Source organism: Anastrepha obliqua, chromosome 3 (assembly GCF_027943255.1).
Source record: "Anastrepha obliqua isolate idAnaObli1 chromosome 3, idAnaObli1_1.0, whole genome shotgun sequence".
Classification (NCBI taxonomy): domain Eukaryota; kingdom Metazoa; phylum Arthropoda; class Insecta; order Diptera; family Tephritidae; genus Anastrepha; species Anastrepha obliqua.
The window spans coordinates 66,767,184-66,792,024 of NC_072894.1; positions in this window are offsets into that span (position 1 = coordinate 66,767,184).

The window sequence follows — 24,841 nt, forward strand, 5'->3', positions numbered from 1 at the left end:
CAATGCTCGCACCAACTGAATGATTAAAAGTGTTAGAGCCGCACACTAAAATTTTATGTCGATTAGTTGTGGGATTACCATAAATAACTGGTATTGACGGAGAAGTCACAAAAATAGTAATAGTAGTCTAATAAACAAATAAATTCATCGCCGTTTATTTGCAATTTTTAAATTGTTTATCACAAACCCATCCGAATCCGGCCAATCTACACAAGCTGACTTAACGATAAAGGTTTATTTTGTTTTCTTTTTTCTTGCTATTTGGTAATTTCAATGTTAATGTGTTGTACTTCTTCGTAGTTGCCTCATTTGTTTGTTTACTTTCTCAATGAATTTTTTACACTCGAGCCACTAAATTGCATAAACAAAATACATGCAATAGTTGTTGTTACTTTAGCGAAAAAACTTCTATGAATTCACCTTGATCACAAGCCCTGAAAATTACTCCCTGAAATAGCATATTTCCCATAAATAGTAAATGTTTACATGCTTTTTTTTCTCAAAATTTTGCCACTTTCTATTCTATTCACAGCTCTCATTTCTCTACTTTGAATGAGATTTTCAACTTGGGTGTTATTTTAGACTCAAAGTTTTTATTCCTAAGGCACATTAATTGTACTATTATCAAATTCTATGAAATGCTAGCTTTTATTCACCGTAACCTATGCTTAATTTTAGTGATCAGTATACCCTGAAGCCCCGTTATTCCAATAGACCTACATATAAAGAAGACGGCAACCATGAGTGAATTTAGGTTAATTGAAGCGGGTCGCTGGAAAGGAAAAACTTATGGTCACGCTAGTCTATTATTGCCACAAACTCAGTTAACCTCGGTGAGGTCTGACTACATTGTCCCGATGGTAACGTTCAATAGGAATTTTGAAACACTCTTTCCATCTACAAAAAGAATGGAATAAGGGATTCTCTCTAAATAACTTCGATACCACAGTCTATACAGATGGCAGTAAAATGGATTGTGGTGTTGGAGCTGGTATATATTCTTATAGACTAGACGGAAGTACGAGCAATTGGGGAAGCCTGTAGGTTACTAAGCGCAGATTTCTCTTTTAAGGGCAATATCGCTATTCTTTCGGATAGCCAAGCTGCAATCCAGGCGCTGGACGCGACTATAACAACCTCTAAAGTGGTGGAGCAAAATAGGAATAGCCTCACCAACTTGAGTGAAAACCATAGAGTAACCTTAAGTTGGGTCCCGGGACGCCGGAACATGGAAGGTAACGAAAAAGCTGATGAACTGGCAAGAGGGGGATCTGCCATGAATAGCGCTCTTGCAGTACCAGTATTCACTCCACTAGGTGCGGTCAAGAATGCAATTTCCCTAAAATACCTTCGAATTGCAGATTGTAGATGGAGAGAACAGACGAAATACAAAATCAGCAGAACGTTATGGCCCACCTACAACCTCAAGCAATCGTCGACATTAATAAACATGAAACGACGGGACACCTGTAGACTTACGGCAGTCATAACTGGCTTCTGGTCTATCGGAGAACAAGCAGCCAAAATGGGCATCCCTCACAACACATACTGTCATAGTTGTAAACAACCGGAGAAAAAAAAAAACAATCTTCCATTTCCTCTGTGAATGCCCTGCCCTATGGAAGGACAGAATGTTAACCCTGGGCAAACCGCTGTTCGAGAGTCTCGAGCAACTGTCTGGCTTAGAGGTCAACAACCTAATAAGGTTCCAAAACCGCACAGACTGGATATAGTCCTGCTGTAAATAACTGTTAAACAATTAGTAACGAGGATGTGGTAACAAAATGGTGCGGAAGCGCTAGTTGGATTCTGGATGAACCACCACTCTAACCAACCAATACCCTGAAGCTCTAGTTCGATCCAAATTTGAATATGCGGTCTTCATTTGGAGAATTTATTTTGATTGCCACATTCAAAGACTTGAGCATATCTAAAAGGTATTTGCTCGTGGATTTGTTTAGTGGACCCAACCCCCTGATATAAGCCAATCAACTTAAAATCTTTTAACTGTAGGGGAACTATTCTCTCCTTCTCAACGAGACCTTGGAAATAATGAACTTTTTTTCTTGAATAAAGTTAGCATTGTTATGCTATCAAACCACAAATTAATAGAGGCTTGAGAGAGCTGAATTTAGTCTCAAATTCATTGGCATTTGTTTCGTCTTCATCTCAGTCTAATTTTATAATATTCTTAAACGAATTTCGCAATTAATCAGATACATTTGTAGAAATACTTTTACGTCGCATTTATGGATGAATACTATTTGTATTACATTAATTATTGTAGTTTAAGCATAGAATTGTCGATAGTCTAAATTTTAGAATTGATGGTTTTTTTATGAAGAGCTTTTAGATGGCGAAAAAACACTCGGAGGTTTGCCATTGCCGCCGAAAGGAACTGCTATTAGAAACAACTTTTTCATTTGGTGTTTCATGCACGGAGATTCGAACCAACGCACTTCCGAATGGCTACGCCGAAATAAAAAATACTAAATAAATAAATGAATATTTCAGATATTCCATAGTAAAGAAAAAACTAAAATCCAATAGATATCTCCGGTTATGATTATGGCTATGTTATAACTTCATTACTATATTTGGGCTTTGCGACCAAACTTTGTGGATTTTGTTTCGAGTTTTCTGATTATTGAATACGGGAATGGTGAGGATTAAATACTGCGTAGCGAAAGAGCGGTAGAGCGTTTTAGGGTTTTCTAATAACGGGTGTTATTGGTGAATGGATTGTGCTATCGAGAGATGATTAACGATTTTTTATAGCCGGAATTAGAACGAAACCATTGATATTTTACGGGAAAAGTTTCCGGATCGTGTTATCTCTCGAAGAGGTGATCACAATTGGCCACCGAGATCTTGTGATTTAACACCTTGTGACTTTTTTCTTTGGGCCCATGTGAAAGAGAAGGTCTACGCCAATAGCCCAGGGTCGATTCAAGACCTCAAAGATGGAATTCGTGAGGCTATCCAGGACATAGGGCAGCCACTTTGAAATTCGGTTATGGAAAATTTCATGAAAAGGATATTGTCCTGTAAGCGTGGTTGTGGTGGTCATTTGCCTGATGTTATTTTCCACTATTAACGGCATACCTTCCTCTTCATAATGAAATAAACATCCGATCATTTATATTAAAAAATAGCATTTTTCTTTGAATATCAAAATAACACCTCTTATTGGAAAACCCTTTATATGATAATGTATGTAAAGGGTGGATGTGCATTTTTTTAGTTGCTGCAAATAATTGGCCATGCTTTTTCAGAGATACTGATGACATTGACGACTCTTAAGCAGGTACTAATTCTGGGAAGTTTCTATTACCATACGAATATCTTGTTGAAAGAAAGAAGTTATCTGCGATTCAATCCTTTTCTTGGTAACTTAATAAAGATGTAATTACTGCTTGACCAGACCTTGGCCTTGAATTTAGACTTTACTAAGAATTACCAGGTAGAAAACATTTCCAATACTAAAAACGAACTTTAAAATAAACTTTTCGAATCACAGTGGCATCTACACATAAATACTTTTATTTCGCGTTCTTGTCGAAGCCTTGGACCAACTGAGCTTGCTTTGTATAAACTTGTATTTATGTGCGAAAAGTAGTTTACTTTGCCTAAGTGTCGCTTGTGGGCACTGATGTCAAAATTACGCTTTTTTCTTTTCTTCTATTTTTACTTCATGCAGTTTTCTGTTATTTGATAGTACAGTCATATTTCTGCTACTGTCGCTGGGCTTTTTGGCTACCAATATCACTCTATGAAGACCTCTCCCCTTCGCAACTTTATCCATGGCTTCCACCATTTTATACGGCATCACGGTTTATTGAAGTGTAAACTATTGAACAGTCATGTGCGCCACATGGTGAGTGTCAGCGAAGTTGAGTTGAAGTTTAAGCTACCGGAAAAGTGGTGCCGCGTACTGACGCAATCATATATGTACATAGTGGCCTCTTACACACATACTCATAGCAACATTTACATACAAAGGTGTTCACTTTAGTGCATTTGTACTGGCTGGTGTAATGAAAAAGTCACACAAGTAAATATGTGCATGTATACACGATATGAAAATGTCAGACTTTTTCCACCTTTTACGCGCCTTTTAAGTGAAGTGCAAAAGGCAAATCGATTGCCATCGCAAAAAATCCTTTTTATTTAAAATATTGTTTTTCATCGTTTCATCTTTTACTTTACGCCATATTCTCTTGCTCTATGAACTTTGGCGCTATGTTATGCAAAAACCACGGATATGGTGAAAAATGATAACACCTCCGTTCTATAACATATGCCAACAGTACTTACATGTACGTGTATATAAATGTATAGTATGTATGCACATATAGTTGCAAGCTTTACAGTTATTATTCCACATGCCGCAGTTGCTGCAAGAGTTGACACAGTTTTTCATACTGCTGTTTTGATTTGGATTCATATTTATTAAGGATTTTTTTTTATCATATACACGCAATATTTTTCCATTCGATTATAGCAAAAACAATGGATGTTCAAGGGGATGAAGTGAAGGAGTGAAAGGGCAGCGATTAAATTGCGAAAGCGAAAATAACTTGGTTTATGTTTGTTGACGTTTGTTTTTAAAGTGAATTAAATTGTTGAAGTGACCATAGAAATTTGCCTTCTACAGACAATATTCTACTGAGAACATAACCATAAATAACCAATGCACATGATGTTGAACATCTACTTCGACCTCCCAATGCAGATAATAACCAGTGAAGAGTAAGGTAAAACTACCGATAAGAGAGCTTAGTGGCAATTAAATAGAGAAGTAGGATTGATCTCGTCAATGGTTACAATTATTTGCGGGCTTGGTCGGAAGGACCTTTTGGAGATTTGAAGTGAAATGTTCGCTAAATGTCGCTACTCTGCTCTTTAATGCTGAATTTCTGCCTGGAAATTGTAAACAATAGCTTTGCAGGTGGTATCCAGCCTTCTGGCTTGATTTTAAATAGGGGTATATCCAGTGACAAACTCGAATTTTTGTTCTACATAGTGTACATAAAATCCACGTATAATTCAGGCCAAGCAGTTTTGGTGATTTTAGGACCTAGCGACATACTCAACAAAGGTTAGAGGCTGGAAATGAATACTTTTGGTTTACTTTAGTTGGTATAGTCCATTCTCCTCTTGAAGTAATTGAAGAACACTTCCTAGCTACGTTAGGTTATGGTGGTTGTCGAGGTAAATCTACCAAGCGCCTTTGGTCTTCTCTTCCATTAGCAATGTGTAATGCATTGACAGTACTTTTAGAGAAATAATTTATTGCTTCCGTTACATCATAGCACACTGATTGGCTTGTGCTCGAACGAATCGCGCTTATCTACGAAGTAACTGGGTTTTAATTTAACTTATTGTGCCTAAAAAATTTCGGACAAAGATATAAAGAAAAAAAAAAAGAATAAGCTATAAAAGACAATTTCTAAATTCGACCAGAAATCTATTTACAGATGATCGGACGTAGAGGCCCTACTATATGACATCTGGAAAGACATTTTGGTCGACTGTTGCTCATTCAGTATGCTTTTATGGTAGCTCTTTCAAATCAATATGTTTAGAAAAGGACTTTTATTGTAGGTAAATAAGGCACTGATAACATTCACCCAATCTGTATATGATGGACTTAAACATGATTCCGAAGCATGTTCTCAAAAATATTCTTATGGAAAACGATCTCACGTGTGCAAATATCGATCAAATGTCGTTCACATGCGAGAACAACGCAAAGCCAGCCGAAATTATGGCCAATTCAAGGAATAAGAAGAGAAAAGAAGGTCTTTCTAGCTATTTATTGGGTTTGAAAATGAGTCATCCACTATGAGCTGATCTCATCGTTTCAAACACTCAATAAAATTATCAGACCCTTCGAATACCGTAGAGGAACAGCTGTGGGCGTAATTACTATTTCGTAAAGCCCAGGTTTGAAACCCACTGTGGAGGTGAAATACTAAATCATGAAGGCTTTTTCTAGAGCGATAGTTGTTAGCCGCTGAAAGAGCTCCTCATAAAAAACCATCTGGCATTCGGAGGCGGCAAAAAACTGCATATCTCCCCATTTCTGGAGCAACGTCAGCCAAACATCTAAGAAAGGATGTATGTGGTAATCATACATATAATACATCTATAGATAAGTATTTGTGGGAAACAATTAAGACGCCTATTATAAATTTGAAAAGAAGTCCTCAAGACGAGATTGGGGGCTATAAAAAATAAAGGGTATTAATAAATAAAGTTGACAGAGGAATAACGGTGCCCACATAACTACAGAAGAAAATCCTACTGGGTACGTGCAGAAAAAATAGGGGCAAAAGAAGACCAAAAACTTCAGTGGTTGGATGGCCTCTATTTGGCATACGTTCTGATTGCATGTAAATGTGAATTAAAAGTAAATTAAGGTAAATATTTTCCCACACAACTTACGTCGTTTTTGAGAAGATTGCGTTGAAAACTCATCTAACTATTAAGACTACCAAATGGTTTTCCTCCAGCCACACAAATGTGGAATTTTCATGCTGATCACATTTTAATCGTTTCACTTTGCAGCAAAAACGATCAATTATTATCATACTAAAACCACTAAACCAGCCGAAGCAATACGAGTCACAGCTGAACTGGGCTGGTAAGAATCTTTCATCTTCTTGCCAGTGTTGAAAATGAAAGAAAAAGTTAAACAGTGGTATAACTGCGCGCTCCAAAGTAAGTTGTTATTGCATTTGTTAGTGTTTTTTAAGTCGTATTTTTATTTATTTTTGGAGCTTTTAGTGACCCTTATTGGCACAAAGCATCAACATCAATTAACAACAAATACCAGTAAGCTCAAAAATAATGAGAACACCCAAAGCCTCACAGGCATGCTTGGTGGGCTAAGTACACTGATAGATATTTATCTGAACTAGAATTAGCTTTAACGTTATTATATGTATGTTAATCTATGTGTATAAATTAGTTATGTGACAAGACGCAAACTTGGTAGCTTTAAGTTGAAGTCTCATAAATTTGTTTTGTTCGCCTCAAAATTACTTACTTACTTCGGCACATAAAAAGTTTCTGCTGCTTTTAAAGTTGAATGGCTTGATTGTCTTCTTTATTATTATTTACGTATGCCACTTTATTCCTCAAAAAATAGAGATATCCCATTAAATGAATTTTAAATAAATTAAAACCGCTTTATTGGTCTTTAGGCTAAGGTTGGCTGGCAGCAATAAATCTGAATTTCATGACGAATCTTCCTTCTCTGAGACTCATCTTCTACCTTGTGGAGAGTTAGACAGCGATTCATGCCTATTAAGAGTAATTTGAATAGTCAATGAAGCTGCTGCGTTTTAATTCCGTGAATAGGAAATGTGCGTTCTAATGCAGGCGTAGTCTTTTTTATACTGCGTAGTCATATAAAATTAAGCAACTGTTTGTACTAAAGAGAAGAGTGGCAGTTAGATTAGGTTTTTGTAAAGAAGAAAATGCAAATCTCCTAGCCATTGTTAATAGTGTTGATTTATTGTGATGTCTATAGGTGATTAAATGCCAAATGATTTACAATTTACACTTCATGACTTTTCTAAGAAAAATTCAGTTAAACTCTAGTGCCTCTGGGTATGGGGATCTTTTGAAGCGGTATCTATACACAGTTCTGATTTCTACTATTCCGTAAACGACTTTCTTAAATTCAAAAACACGATTTTTTGCATCAAACTCAGTAGGCGTGTATTCTATGCGCATGCAAAGGGTGATCCGATTGGAGGGGGTTTTCGACAGATCACGCGTGTTTAATGTCAAACTAAATACATAAATTTTGTCAATATTCATTGAGATTTCATCATGGACCTACGCCTCAACAACGTTTACAAATCGTGCAATTGTAGTATGAAAATCGACACCTTGTGAAAGTGTTGATTGCGCGCTCAGACCAACGTATGGTGTACAGCGAATACAGCCCTTTTTTTTTCTTAATGGCTATGTCAATGGGCACAATTGCCGTATTTGGGCTAAATAGCAACCCAAAGTTATTCAAGAACACTTATTACATCCATTGAAGACCACAGTTTGGTGCATCATCGGCCCATATTTCTTCAAAGGCAAGTTTGGCGCCAAGGTAAATGTGAATGGCAAACACTATCGTGTCATGGTGAACGACTTTTTGATGCCGAAAATTGTGGCCTGTGATCTCCATAACATTTGGTTCCAATAAGATGCCGGTATTTGCCGTACAGCCCGTGAAACAATTGATTTACTCGTCATTGTTTCGGTGAGCAATTTGTCTCCCATCTCGGACCAGTGGATTGGCCACTACGATCGTGAGCTATCACACCTTTAGACTTTTGTTTGTAGGAGTATGCAAAGCCGGCATCTTAGCCAATTGGTTGGTGCGTGATTATCATTCGAAAGTGCGCAGGTGCGAATCTTCGTGCATGAACATGAAATAATAGAAAACGCTTTTCTACTATTGTCACTCGCAGGCAATAGCATCGGAGGCTTGCCATTTGCCGTTTGAAATCGACTTAAAACTGTTGGTTTCTCTATTTGTGGAACAACATCAAGCCGCACACCATAAAGAGGAGCAGCTGCAAACACCTAACATAAGTGTATGCACCAATTATTTATTTATTTTTTATTTTAGGTAAAGTCTAAATGCTTTTTGGATAAACCAGCTTCGATTCATCCATTGAAAGTCAACATTACTAAATTTATTCACGAGCGAAGTCCTCAAGTGAGTCATTTAAAATCAGTGTTTGCGGATGGCCAAATTACGGCGCAGTTGCGGCCAACATTTGAAAGGGATTATGTTTAAAAAATAAATATCAATAATGGTTGTACACAAAAATAATAGAGATAATATAGTACCAATTTGAATTTTCGTTGCTTTATTTCAAATCTGATACCTCTAAATAGTTTGCGTTTTACTCTTGTCAAGTTTATCGAGTAATGAAGATACTGTTTTAGCTACACAAAATTCGTTTGCTAACAGAACTGACTGCCAGAAAATATCGGGTTTTTCAATCATGAAAGGTCCGATGTGCGCAAACTGTAGCGATTATGTGGTTTTTGGCTGTGCCTGCAAATCTATTGTTTATTATTCAGTTACTGGTGTCAAATCTTCAAGTTGCACGATTGAGCGGCCCATCGATATGAATGAACTGCCCTAGTTGAAAGACTTCTGAGACCGTAGATGTGTACCTATAACCCGTAATCCGCCAACGATCTTAAAGCTAACACAATCCAAGTTGGCGCTGTAGTTTTAGCTAGTCAGTGCCACAGTGCCTAGGATGATAGATTTACCAGGTTTGGCCAAGAACTATGGTGAAAAACAAAATTCTGAAGGGAATTTCGTCTGCCGCGTCACAGGGTGATTCACCAATCGAATTTTGCACGATCATTTCACATGTATTCACACACTCGTCCAATCTATAGTTTTTCAGAGGGCAACGAAGTGACATAGTGTTAACTTTTTTTGGTATAAGTACATCATTAACACATTCTTAATTTTTTCGTAAATAAACCAATTCATTATCCCTGCTATGCCAGCCCATCAGTTGATTCTGCCAAATTCGCTGAGAGCCGACTAACGGTGTGATATTGGCCACACCATTAAAAATCTTTTCACCATGCGAAGCTGCGGCGGATATTCCTTATATACTTGGACCACAAAGCAGGTCATTTTACACGAATTCCCACACTGGCTACACCTCTGCGCTCTTTACATAGTGGAAAAAATCCAATATTACAGCTTTACTTTTACAATCCATCATATTTGTTAAGACCTTACAAGTTTCGTTTGTTCTAACATATGACTTCTTCTTCGAATATGTTCGCGTGTTTTTGCAGACGGAGTGATTGTGGTGCATCAAGTATTTGTTATCGAAAACACAGCATCCAAAAATAAAATCTCATCGTAATAATAGATATTTTTGAAGTTTCTGCTGAGTTTTTGGCTATTTTAGCTGCATTCGTCCGCCTTATCCGCATGGGTTGATGCGTGACTACTATCGGGAGTGCATAGGTTTGAACCTTCGTGTATGTTACAGCAAAATGATAGAACAAGTTTTTTCTAATAGCGGTCACACCTCGGCAGACAATGGCAAACCTTAGAGTGTATAAATGTATGTAAAGCTCCTAATAAAAACCATTTGCCGTTCGGAATCGGCCTAAAATTTCTCCTCCATTATTGCAGGCCAATAAATATCGGGTTCATGGTAAGAGATAAGAAGAGAAGGCTACAAAATTATAAGATGTTCTGGTACAGTGAACCAGTTAAGAATCAATGGGTTTTCTTGCATACTAAACATTCGGAAAACGTTATTGGCGGTATGCATAGCGACGTCCAAGAATTTTTCACACGATCTGCTAGCGGATATGCTGAACTCACTAACATGCGCATGTAAATTTATTGGCATGCCAACGACAATTCCGAATGCAATTAAGTTACGTGAGTATAACCACAACTACAATAACAAAAAGTGTAAATAATGCAAAACAAATATCATACATATATACAATCGTATTATTTAAGAGTGTCTCTAAATAAAATGCAAAGTGAATGTTATTAATTATGCACACAACGTGGTTGCAATACGCAGATTAAAAATAATTTTATTGTTTGCGGTTATTATAGTCGTGATCGATTGTATTAGGAAGAGTGCAATCAATTTGATACCAACAACTATGGCTAACCACAAAAGCAACTAAGTCGCCTAATGCGCCACAACTCGATTTTGCCGCTTCATCCACTCATCAAGTATCATCTATGCATCCTTTCTCCACTCACCCTCCTCCCAAAAAAATGTTCATTGAAGGCAAATAGGTAAGTAAATAGTTGTGTGATCTAGTAGATGCGCGCGCGAAATCCGCAATCAACTTCAACTATCAATTGTCTGGTTTTCACAGGCGCTAGTCTATCGGCAAAAATAGCAACAACAAAAATTGCACACATTCAAGCATACAACATGCCACATGCAATATGTGGTAATCTCGCATCCTAGCATCACACAACAAGCAACAAGTTAGCGATAATAGCAGCTAGAGTTACTGTTTCATGGCCAAGTTAACAGGCGCACAGCAATTCTCGTACAACGGCCAGCTGCTGCGCAGAAACTTGCTGCCAGCTGCCGGTTGTCAATGCATGTTGCATGCAATGAATATACGTAAATGCAGCTAGACAATGAGGTAAGTGAAACCTATCATCAGCAGAGAGAGCCATCAGTACCAACCAAGAAATAGGCAGTAACAAAGCTTCTGCGGTGGCAACAACCAATGGCAACATTAAACATGCTAAGCATCATTATCAAAAACAAAACTACCTACTTTATAGAATAGCAACAACCATTGTGGCCTCCGAGAGCGGCGGCATTATTAGAGTAAGACTGCTAGAATGTTAGCGCTGACTGGTATGATCATCATCATCATCATCGCCGCCAACATCGTATATAACTATATGCATACAATATAAGCTGTTGGTTATGTGTTGCAAGATCACATTCAATGCGCCATAATTGAACTTTTCAAGTGCGTGTACACTGTGCTTTGATTGTTGTTGCAGTTGCCGTTCCGGCTCTCATACCTGTCAGTATTTGTAGTCAGAAGGCGAAACGTCTGAACGGCTGGCCGTCCGCGCGTCCATTCGGCTGCGCTTGAGTAATGGCATTATACAAAGTTGTTGTTGTATTTGCTGTCATTATTATTGTCTCACTCGTCAGCCGATTATGGCAGTTGAAGCAATCAACTTTTGTCGGCCATCATAACCGATCACTGAACAAGTTGATGGAAGTTTGTTGATTTGGCTCGTTGGGACGATGGAGATGAACAATGGAAGTAAAGGAAGCGCAGATGAGAAGGAATTGTTGAATTGTCAGTGCAAGATGACCACTAGTAGTTTAACGGTCTTACAATACGATTAAGAGTATGTGGAGCACGCAACAACAAAAAAATGCATTAAAACAAGAAATGGTCACAATAACAACAACGATATGCTACATACAAGTACAATTGTAAATACAGTATTCAGCAAAAATTGTGAAGTGCCCGTTTAAAATGCCGCCACAAATACCTCTTCAGTGACGAAAATTTTGACGAAGCGGTGCACTTAAGTAGTTGAAGGAGATTAGTAGAGGTCGCAGCACTTGAAAAACGGTGGTAAGTGATTGTAATTATCTATGATAAGCAGAGATTTTGAAAAGCTACTCATAAATATTATAAAATATTAACAAAATGAAAATATTAGTTTGGGAGAAAGAAATCTCATGATTTTGTCGGTAGATGGCTGCGGTAATCTTGTGGATATCTTGTACCAATCAAAATATCGCTTAAAACAATTTAATGTTTATTTTTATTTTCAAGGGGACATTTCACACTAAAAAAATTCGTTTGCTGTGTTTGGTTTGTTCCATCCATTTGTCAGTTATAGTGTCCTAACAATGGAATTCAACGAAGTGAAAATTCGGTACATTTTACAGTTTTTCTTTGATAAAGGCAAAAATGCAAGCCAGGCCCCTAAAGTTGTGAATGGTGTTTATGGTTCCGATACTGTAACAGCTAATTACGTGAAAATTTGGTTTCGTCGATTCCGTTCAGTCATTTTTGATGTTAAAGAAAATGTTGATAATGTCGATAAAATTACAGAAATAATCGAAGTTGACCGACATTTTGGTCGTCTTAGCATGTGTCAGGAGCTAAAGATTGACCATAAAACAGTTTTAAACAATTTGCGGATTTCTTTTCCCCCAAACTAATTTTTGTCACAAAATAACTTATGAATGCATAAAATAACTGAAGCGAAGCCTTTCGCTGGAGGCTTAGCGATGGATAGTTAAGTAAATATTCCAAAGAAATTTTTAAATTTGTCACAGCATAGGTATCGGCTACGTGAAGAGCGCAACGTACGTAGATATTACAGATGTCGCTGATAAACTGGTTTTAAATTACGTGCAATAATAAATTCTTAAAAACTTTAAGTTAATTTCTGACAAAACTGAAAAGTGTACGCCTATGCTAGGTTTACTCTAACGCTTTTTCGCCTCATCCTTTCAAGAGAAGTAAGTGGAAGAGAAGTGTAATATTTAGAAACCGGGAGCGGCTCACTTGTTTACTGATAGAGCAGAAGAAGCGGTTTGCGAAAAGTTTAGAAGAGAGAAGTTAGTTTGACTGACGCTAAAAGGTCTCTATGAGTTCCAGGTTACAGGAACGCTGGAAGAAACTTTACGTACGAGTATAACGAGTTCGCTAGTTATCACACCATCGTCACTGTGCACACATGGGGTTGCGGCTCGCTGGACTATTTGTGTTTTACTCTTGAATAGGTTGAAATGGAGCTGGCGAACGTGATATAGATGAAGATGTACAAGATTGCAAAGTCCTTCTGCCCATGGCTGGTTCGTTGGTAGTTGAGACAGTCCAATAGGATTTACGCAATGAGCATTGTCAGCGGTATCTATTTGGAAGACGATGAGGTGAAATCAATTTAAAATCTACTTCTCAGCTTCACGTTTTCACTAAAGCTAAGATTCCAATATTTTGTGTCTAATTTTTTAACCACGTCTGAGTAGCTAAGGCTCTACTAATGTGCAAGTGGGCCCATTCGTTTGGTGCTACCATATAAACTAATCAGTTACATCTAAACTGATATTAAAATTAACGAAAGCATCACTTACCGCGTTCACTGAGCAAGAGAAGAGTGTTATATGAGTGGTACAAGAAAATGTTAGGAAGATTTACTGATGATGACTTAATAAAAGAGTGATAACAGAAAATGCCAACCTTCCAGTACTTTGTACTCTGAAGTATTTATGCAAGTTTTGGTTGTCAAACTCAACGAAGGCTAGGGAAAAGTACGTTCACATATGCAGTAATTAGCAATAAATCCACAAAATTATCTACCCGTTCACGTATGGCAGATTAGCTGCAAAATTGACAATCAGCTGTCAATAGGGTTTTGGACGGTTTTTCTTCATAGAAATTGCTTTGGTGGAATATTTTGGTTTGTTTCATAATTATTAATGATATGAAGAAATGACAAGGAGAAGGAATAGTTAATTTAATTGCACAATTCGCTGCTAGTAATAGACAGCTGGAGGAAATCTTTAAAGTACGAATCCAGAGGTTGCACAAAATTATGGCAACAATACGCATGCGAAATTCGACATTACATTGTGTAGTAAGCAGTAGCAGGCCAAAGCGTCTATGGACACAGGCGATTTTCTGTAAAATGAATGCATCATTTTAGAAAAATTTTAATAGAATTATGTCTACAAACCATTTTATTTAGTTTTTACTTTGACGTTTCTCTTTATATATAGGGTTGTATTTAAAAAAGTATAGTTACAATCTAGAATTATTTTATAATCTCAGATTTTGGGGGAGAAATTTTGTATGAGTAATCTCGCTTTTTAATTACGAATTGTGAGTTAAACACGAAACAGTAGATAATCTACTTATATGTGAACGTATTAAGGGTTTGAATTGGTAGGTCAAAAAAAGAAAGAAAGAAATTCTATATCCATACTACTTGTATCATGTCAGCATCGATCTGCAGATTATATCCACTTATGTTTGTGTTGAAATACAAATAGATCACATTCGCTTATCGCCACTGTGCTTTTCTGTGTTTATTTTTTGTTCACTAATAATTTTCCACCATTCTATGTATATTACATCTCTAATTGCCTATTAATTGCTGTCATGACTTGCTGGCATTCGTTTCTCTTTTTTTCTTTTTTGCTTCTTTGTATCCTGTCATTTGCTGAATTTACTGTGAATATGACAGGTATGTTGAATGACAATACACTCGTATGCATGTGTACGTCCATATATACGAGTAGGTATGAGAATATCAATTGGTATTCGAGATGAAATGACAGCAAAATGTAATGGACGAAATGCTAGTTCCGTCATATTTCATTAGGATTGCATTTCATTTTTAATGAAGGTTCAAAAATCGTAGAAGGAGCAAAGTGCGAAGTATATATGTATGTATGTGCATATGACATAAGTAAACATATTATTAAAAGATGATCAACTTTTTTTAACATGCATATGCTGTAGTTAATAAACGATTAAGCGTTCATTTTCAAGTAGTTATTTATTACGCAGTTTTAAATTTGTACCGATCGCCGTGGTAGAGATGAATGAGAATATGTATTTCACTTCGCTGGAAGTGAGGAGAAATAGTCCATACATATTTCATATTACAAATTTTCTTGTGCCACCCTATTATTATGAGCAACTCAAGATACTTCGAGATTTCGATTTATTAACCGGAACTATCGAGAGGGGTGAGACTCGGACTCTGTCTGATGGGAATGTATGTGAAGGTGAGAGGTTAAAATACATAATAAATACACAATTTTGGCTTTTACTCCCTAAGTATACCTGAGGAGCTAGCATGCTGGGCTATTCGCTGTTTGTGTGAATTTATGGATTCCGAGAGAGTTTCGTAGGCAAACAAATAATAATATATAACAAGAATTATACATACCTACATATATCCTCTAGCTATTGTACACAATTAGTTCCCTTCTAGGCTCATAACTATTACTACCGTTTGGGACATCAACGGACCTATTAGTCTATTACGTATATTAAGGGCGAATTTAGTGATTTTTCCTGGATCACGTCAATCCGTTGAGATGGAAAGTCATAGTACGGATTTCAAATAAAATAAAAAATTAAAAAATATAAATAAAATTGGCGAAATAATCATTTAAGTGATCGTAACCGTGTTTGACAAAACGCGCCTGTCGTTTCTTTCGCGCGTTAAGAACCATTAGTTGAACACGCTAAGTGAAACCAAGTCCTTCTTCATCTGATATTTCGAAGGCAAAGGAGGCTTTCCTCTTCCACTGTTACCACCAGCTGGTACCATATCGAGTACTTTTAGAGCCTAAGCATTTTTATCAACTCGGGCAACATTAGGTAGGTCACCGCGGAACCGCACCCTGCACTATGACTATGTCGCCAAAATAGTACTTGTTGGCAAGAGAGAATCTCCGTTAGATTTCAAGGCAGATATTATTATCTGTGTTAATGCTGGTTCCTGCCAGTGCGGCGACTGTTTGTTTAATGACAAGAGGTGTTTCGTTTTGTCCTCGCTTACCACAAGACACTTTCGCTTTCCTTCTTTGCCCAACTTCGAGAGTTTGGAACTAATACCGCGGTTGCTAGACCGATGATTTCAATATCATTGTTCCTGAGCGATTAAGTTTTGCGACTGGCACAATCTTTTATTGCATCAGGTTAAAGAAGTCACTCGTCAGTGAGTCGCTCTGTTTGATATCTTGTTTGGTACTTGATTAGTACTACTTAAAGGGATTTAGAGTCAACATATCTTTCAAATTTTTAGTATTTCTGTTGATAAACATGAACACGCAAAATAAACCATATGAGAGGAAAAAGCTAGTTTTCATTCATTTATTATTTATTTCATTTATTATTATTATTTTGTAAGGTTTTTTTGATTTTCCCCAAATTCCTTGTAAAACCACAACAACAGTTCATTGCTCCAACGTTTCGTTTGACATTTCTCCAGCGGAACAAAAAAAAAACATAAAAATAAAACAATTCTGAGGTGAACAAAGTTTATGGCTATATTGATTTGTTTACAAAAAACGAGAAGTTCTATCTTCGAAAAGAAGGCTGGCGGTCGCTGGTGTTTGGTGCTCGCAAACCATAGACCTCGTCAGTCGTGTGACTTAATAGTCACATCTCAAATAATTCAGAAAAGTCAATAGTGCTACAGAATCCATTAGATATACATACTCCAGAAAGTTACTCCTTTGCTTTACAAGGATGATAGAACAGCAAGTTTGGCTATTTGGCTATGGTGAAAAAGAAAATTGTGAGGGGAACTCTGGCTGCCAGTCACTTGCGGATTCGGCAGCCGACATCTGCACTTTAATTTCACACACTCGTCCAATCAGTCGTTGTTCAGACTGCAAAGAAATGTCATTGGTTGATTTTTTCATATATCACCAACACAATCTCAGTTCATCAGCTGATTTTGTCAAATTTGCTCAGAGCGGAATAACAGTCTGTTAAAGAGCTCCTTTGAAACCTTTTCACCATGTATGCTTCAGGGACGGTGAGTTTTACTACAAAATATATAAAAAGTACTTCACAAGAGCGTGAAATGTATTTCAACTATTCGGCTATTTAATGCAGATACTTAGTTAAAACACATTTAGAAATATTTTGAAGGCCCTCTGATATTTTCTGAAGTATATTTTATGCTCTCTAAAGTATATCTCACAGTTTTTGGAGTATGCCTAATGATATACCTAATAATATACCTAATTCTGTAGCACGATTGACTATTTTGATGGAAGTACATAAAACGGTCGTGTTGAAAAAGGCGTAGTCATACTAAGAGATTGATAAAAGATGTCAGTCTAACTTTCTCGTGTACTCCACTTCAAAGCAAAGACTTGCTTTTTTGTGTACTTGTACTAGTGTACAGGCATTTTTCTGTGGAAATTCTTCTACTTAAACCATTCATAATGTGTTAGCAGAAGGTAAATGGGCATGGTCAACTATGGAGGCGAATTTGGCTTGACGCATGCAGAAAGATCAGATATTACATCTGTATTTATATAGCTACATATATTTTAATTATATTAGGGTGAGTTGTTCCTTGTGTGAAAAAAGTTGAAAGTAACTTAGTAAAAAGTAATTTTACTATAAGTCAACATAGTAGCAGCAAATCCAATATCCGGAAATCACAAACTGAGGTACACAATGCGACAGAAGCTAAGCTTTCTAAAAAGGTTCACCATGGAAAATAATTGGGCATGTCTACCCAAAACATACAGAATAAATCAATTTGTGTTACCTGTTGAAGGTTATTATACTCTGAAGCCATGGATGGAATTGTTTCTGCAGTTTCGACAAAAGGCGCCTCCGATGCCATGAATTTCAACGACTTAGGGTCCATACTATAGTTTTTCTTAAAAGTAAGATTTAAGGACATTATCTGATTTCTTTAATGGGAAGCAGTAAACCTCAAGGTGGCAGTGTTCCATACACAACAATGCTAATAATAGCATATAAAGATGGCTGCCGTAGCCGAATTTGGTTGGTGCGTGAATACCGTTCAGGGGTGCGTAGAATATCAAATAATAGGAAAAGGTTTTTTCTAATAGCGGTCGTCCCTCGGCAGGCAATGGAAATCCTTCAAGCATATTTCTGTCATGAAAAAGCATCTCATACAAACCATTTTCCGCTTGGAGCCAGCTTAAAACTGTAGGCCCCTCCTTTTGTGGAACAACATCAAGACGCACACCACAAAGAGGAGTGAAACAGAAGTTCCATTTGTGGCACAGCATCAAGACACACACCACAACTTCGAGGAGGAGTACGCATTCAACAAACGTTAGACGCGTCAATTATTATATATTTATATATATATATATATATATATATATATATATATATAAATATATATATATTGTATATAAATATATATATATACATATATAAAAAAGATATACGCACTGATTTCCTCATAAAAATTATCATTTAAGTTGCTTCAACCATTACGTGCATTATTCATATAATATCGTAATTTTCACATAAATATCGCTCATTAATAGCAGAGCGTGGCTGATGTTATGTTGGCGCAGAGTTTACCATAAATGGCCGCAACTAACCGTAGTTGTATTCAGCGCGTGGCTTCTACAAGTTTTCCTTATTAAACATTGCGTATCCAATCAACCGCATCGATTGACCGACAACAATTACTGTTGCACGCTTTGATGTTTGATTTTGCGCTTGACTTTGATGAAATGCTATTGACTTTTTTATTCATTTTGGTATTATGGATATTTTTTGCTGTTGTCGGCTGCTGTTGTACACAGAGCTTATTGCAGCAAACGCAGCAGTTGTCGATGACAGCTAAACCGGGCTGCCCTCTTCTCTGACTCCTCCTCCCAGTTGCTTATGCTGCACTTTTTATTACGCTCTATTGCATTTGCACCATACACCCATTCTTCTTTTTCTCTAGTAGAGTTTTTTTTTAGCTCCAATATATTGCTTGCTTTGGCTTTATATTTGTTGCTAATGTGGAAAAAGGTAATAAAAATAAAATACCTATAACAATGGACTACTAATTCTCGATGCAATACTAGTACTCGTGTGTATGCTCGTATTTGCCATTAAATATTACTCTCTTCCACTACGCAAATCCTTTTACTTTTGTATGATTGTGATACGTGTGAATGCCTTTGTAGTTATTGTTTTTAGTGTTTGGTCATTAAATAAAAATTTCCTGTAAAAAATTTCTCATAGTCTTAAGTGAAGCGATTATTTGAGAAACTTCCCAAGTAAAAGTTTTGGGGAAATTGATTTTTGTATGACAAGGCATACCGAAGGGGTAATTATGCATATCAGAGAGCGATCAAACAAGTTCAGCTTCATACATATAACGCCCACGAAGAAAAAAAGCACCGGAATAGTTTAACCGATTCTGAGCATATATTTAATAATTTCTCAATTTAAACTATTTTTTTGTAAAAATATATAATAATTCATTTCTTAATAAAAGTAGTTCAATCCAAGATTCTAACTTTTTATAAGATTGATAAAAATTCGACAAATCTTCATCAAGATTTTAAAATTTATAATCAGAAATAAAAAAAAGAAGTGGGTACGCAGTTTTATAGCCCATTAAATTCTAATATAAAAAGTTATAGTTTGAAGTTGCTAGAAGATTGCGTTGATTTTTTTTATTATTTTTTTCCTTGAATCTCTCCATAGAAGCATCACAATAGTTTAACAGATTCTGACCATTTATTTATTAATTTCTCAACTTAAACTATTTTTTTTTGGTTTTTTTATAAAGATATAGTGAATTCCTTAATAAAACTATGGTAATCCAAGTTTCAAACTTTGTACAAGATCGTTAAAAATTCGACAACTCTCCATTAAAATTTTAAAATTTTTAATCGGAAATAAAAAATTAAATTCGCTTATAAAAAGTTATAGCTTCAAGTTGTTAGAAGATTGCATTTATTTTTCGTTTTAATTTTTTCCCTTGACTCTCTGCATAACATTCAAAACGCAAGAATCATTTTGAGCTATTTTACAGTTGCTCTTCAACTTTTTACCTCTCCTTGACGCTGCGTATCCAATTTTTTTTTATTCAAATCTTAATAAAAGTCTGAAACTTTTAAGTTGGCAAGGGAAAAGTTAAAATATATTAAAACTGGAAGGACAAATCTAACCCAGCTGAACGATTCCATGTCAAGTGCTCCAATCATTGTAGTAAACTTTTCTGAAAATTGGTTATTTGTAGGTCGGGCTGCAACTGAACAAGTTCTAAAAAATTCTGAGAATTATTCAATGTTGAAAATTTTGGTAAGACATTTTTAAAAGCCAAATAACTCCGGCTCTTTTTCAAATTTTTATTTATTTTTTATTTTTGAAGATACAGAACTTACTCCCATACATATATATAAGTTCTGAGACTTTATCTCATGATATATACACTGTATCGCTTGAAACAATTTTATTTTCATTGTTTTGTGTTTTGTGAAGCAGGTTGTATATTATAGCGCTCCAAAATGGGAGTAAAAAAAAATTGATACATTGTTTAGTACCACTGCGACTAAGGTGAAAAGTCGGAACAAGTAACCAAATAATGTGTGCTGTTTATAGATCCTCAACAGTATCAAATGCAACTGCAAAGCGGTGGTTCTATTCTGGTATAATACGGTAGACTGATGGAAATAGCTGAAAAGTTCTGCAATCAAATGGCTATGAACCGGCTCAAGCCCGGATTATCGATTGAAAAGTTTTGCTGTATGTTTGGTGTGAAGGGAAGAAAATGCACTATAAATTGGTTTTAACCTCAATCATCTGCTTTTCACCTCCAGCAGCTGGCCAGATTGAAGCCTATGATCGATCAGATGCGGACAGCATTTTTGAATTCGAAGGGTGTTGCCGTGCCAGAAAATCTAAGAGCTTGAAAGGAGGTTCAATCTCATCCGCTGTATAATCAGAGTACCGGGCCATTATTTTGTGGCGTTCAAAAATTACCTTGGTGGTGCAAAACTGTTCCCCTGTTCCCTCAATTAAGTTGGTAAAGATTTTTTACCAAAAGCGACAGGCACTTCTTCAGGTACTACGTTTTAAAACACTTTTATAAGTACATAACCGCTTAGTTGTCTAGCTTGCATTCAACTAACTTAGTTTGTCGCGCTATTTTCATACATTTTAGTTTTTTTATTGCCGGAAGCTGTTTGTAAGCTTACTATTTCTTTTACTGCTTTTTCTTGCACATGAATTTCAATAAAATTAATTGAATTGCAGTTTCGTGGTATGTGTAAGCTGTGCAAGACTAAAAGTATTTTTATATTTTATTTAGTTGCCAGAATAAGTGTTTACTGCTCTTCAAAAGACTGCATCGCTATGCACACCCACATATGTATGTATGCCTGTATGTATATATAATATTTAGTAGCGAGCTTGTATACATGTAGATATAAATATTTGTATAGATATTCGTATCCTGTGGACGTGCACAATAAAATTGTTAATGCGCTAAGTGCACGCTAAACCAATCTCGCCGAACCTTCTATTCACTGCTGATTAAATAAATGCGCTCAGCCAGTAAGTCGTTCGTTGTTTGCCTTGCGAAAATATTCGCGCACTGGCCTTTACAAAAAATAAAAGATAGCTTGCATTTCATTATTAAACTATGCAAGTATTGGTTGCTATGCATGTGAGCACTTTCATTTATTACCTAACTATTCAAAGGCAAACGGATTTTACGTACGTACATAGATCTACTTGCATGGACTTTCGTTGAGGTATCCTTGCTATATGTAGGATATGATGACTGCCTGTAGTCGCTCTTGAAGCTATTATTATAATTTTGTTTGAATAATTTTTTCGCAATTTCGAGCTGTGCTCATTCGCACACTTCAGTCTGGAAGTTAACCGCCGAATGAAATGCAATTAAATTCTGGTACACTGAGAAAAATCATAAAACAAGAAGATAGTAGAGTCAGTAGAAAAGTCGTCGAAAGTTGTTCATAGACTTTTGGGAAGAAGGAGGTAAAATTACTGCTAAAGGTTAAAGTCGACCAGTTTGCTCTCCTTCTCAGCGTATGCAACCGCAGTGCCACTAAGCTCCAAAATCGCAACAAGGTCCTCAAATCGGTGGTATGTAGCACTTGGGGCAAAGACAAACAAATATAACTGGCGACATTTAAAACAATACATTGAATACAGTACATTGAATTATGTAGCGTCCATTTGGTAGCCTGGTACTAGTGATTCACAGTGAAGGAAGTTTCTAACTTGTCAAAATACTGCCATTAAGACAGTCAACATCTCCACAACAAGGGTACTATGCTGCCAGGTAAGGTGCAAAGTAAGATGCTCAGCAATTAATTTAATTCCTTCTGAGTTGTTACCGCAGGCACTACCCATCTCTTTAGCCACACGGACGAAGTCCAAGCAATGAAAACCTTTAACTCAGTTTGTCGTAAACAAATTAATCGAATTAAAATCCATCAAATTAATTTAATACTAATTCATAGAAATTTATATTTTATTCTCAATTTGTAAAAACGAAATAACTCGTAGGTATTTACATCTACTGGACCAGACAGAATATAGATAGGCATTAAACGGTATTCATCAGGAGTCTCTTACCACCTTCCTTAACTCGTGCCCTCCGAATGCCTTCATGGAAATCCAACCACGACCTATCGCATACGAAGAGCTTCAGTTGCTTCGTGAGACCCCTTTCTCTTGGCATAACTACGTTCAGGATGTTGTATTAGGTTAAAGTCCTATCTATCCAGAATCGGCATGACCTATCCACCTAATATTCCTCTCTCTTTGGACCCAACTCGTTAAATAGTATTTTTCGTCGGCCTACCCTTAGATAAGATGGATAATGGCGGCAGGTGATTACAGCGTACTGGCAACAAGAACAATGCTTGCCTTAGAATCATATCATATATGACAATAAGAAAATTACAATACAATACTCACAATGTACCTTAAATAATTGTAACATTGTTTGGTTATAGACGATTTGCGAAACTTTATCGTAGAGCACAATGGCTGTACCAAGAGTGTGCAACCCACCATATAGTACACGAAACTTTGTGGGAACGGATTTGTGCGGCGCACGTATTTTCGAATCGGTTAGCTTTCCTACGACGTAGTGAAGATAGCCAGCCATATGTCCGAAAGTATTTATAAACCATAACCACCGTGAGTGGGCGACGAAGCCGAATGGATTGGTACGTGACTACTATCCGGCTACAATACTCGGGTTTAAAACCTCGTTGATACCTCCGAGTGTATTTCTGCCATGAAGAAGCTTCTTATAAAAGCCATCTGCCTTTCAGAGGCAGCTTAAAACTGTATGTTTTTTCATTTGTGGAGAATATCAAGGCACACACCGCGAATATGAACAGGAGCTCGGCCAAATACCCAAAAAAGAGGTGTAAACACCAATTATATAAATAAAGGGTGGTTAAGTTTCAAGGGCCGCTGTTGATTTTGAATAAAATACAATTTTTTAGGAAATTATTTTCATTTCTTTTTATTATGATAATATTGGTATGGCTGAATTACGTAAATTATGAAATATCAACCACACCTCCATCCGGTGGTCCAAATCTTCGATGACGCTGAGGCATAAGGTTCTATGCCGTTAATGTGCCGAATTATCTTATCCTTTAGCTCTTGATTTTCGCTGGCTTATCGACGTACACCTTTTTTTTCAAATAACCCCAAAGAAAGAAGTCCAACGGTGTCAAATCACATGATCTTGGCGGCCAATTGACATCGCCGCGACGTTAGATTATTCGGCCATCAAATGTTTCACGCAAAAGAGCCATTGTTTCGTTAGCTGTGTGACATGTGGCACCGTCCTGTTGAAAAAACATATCGTCCACATCCATATCTTCCAATTCGGGCCATAAAAAGCTCGTTATGATCTCACGATAGCGAACACTATTCACAGTAACTGCCTGACCGGTCTCATTTTGGAAAAAATACGGTCCAATGATGCCGCTGGCCCATAAACCGGCAATTCTGCTTATTGACGAATCCACTGAGGTGAAAATGTGCCGCATCACTGATTCACGAAGTGCGCGATATTCATTTTGATTTGAACGCCCGTTTTCATAATAAGCCTGAATAACTTTAACGCGTTGCTCGATTGTGTATCTTTCCATGGTTCAAATTGAAATTGAAAAATGTCAAATGAAATGCAGAAAAAAACTTGACGTTTAGGTGTGGTTCACATTCAAAATCGACTCTTAAAATTTAACCACCCTTTATATAAGTAACATGAAAATTGCTAGCGAGAAAAATAAAATATTTATCTAAATAGCCTTGCTGATTGGTACAGTAACCTTAGCTATTTAGTCATTTCTTCATTCTTGAACTGTCTCGCGCCAATTAGGAATATCTAATAAAGTCCAGTCCACCATCACTTGATCATCCCAACCTTTTGTAATTGGGTAGCACAAACTATGCCAATCGAAAAATTGTATATTCTTGATGGAACTTGCAAAGTTGTGAACTGGGTGAATGAAATATGATAAAGAAAATGCTGGCTTTCAAGGTAAAATTTTTCCGCATACTGAAGCCACAGCGATTGGACAATTTTAAAAATTTACTTACTTAAATAATTCAAGAAAAGTAATTATTATGGATTCTTCTAAAAATACATAGACGCAGACGCCGACGCAGATAGGCCCCCGAGTCTAGGTTTATGCTTAGCCGTACAAGTACATTAATTTTGAAAAACCACTACAGTTTCAAAACTTGAACTCAATTTGATGTAATATAAAAATAAGAGACAAAT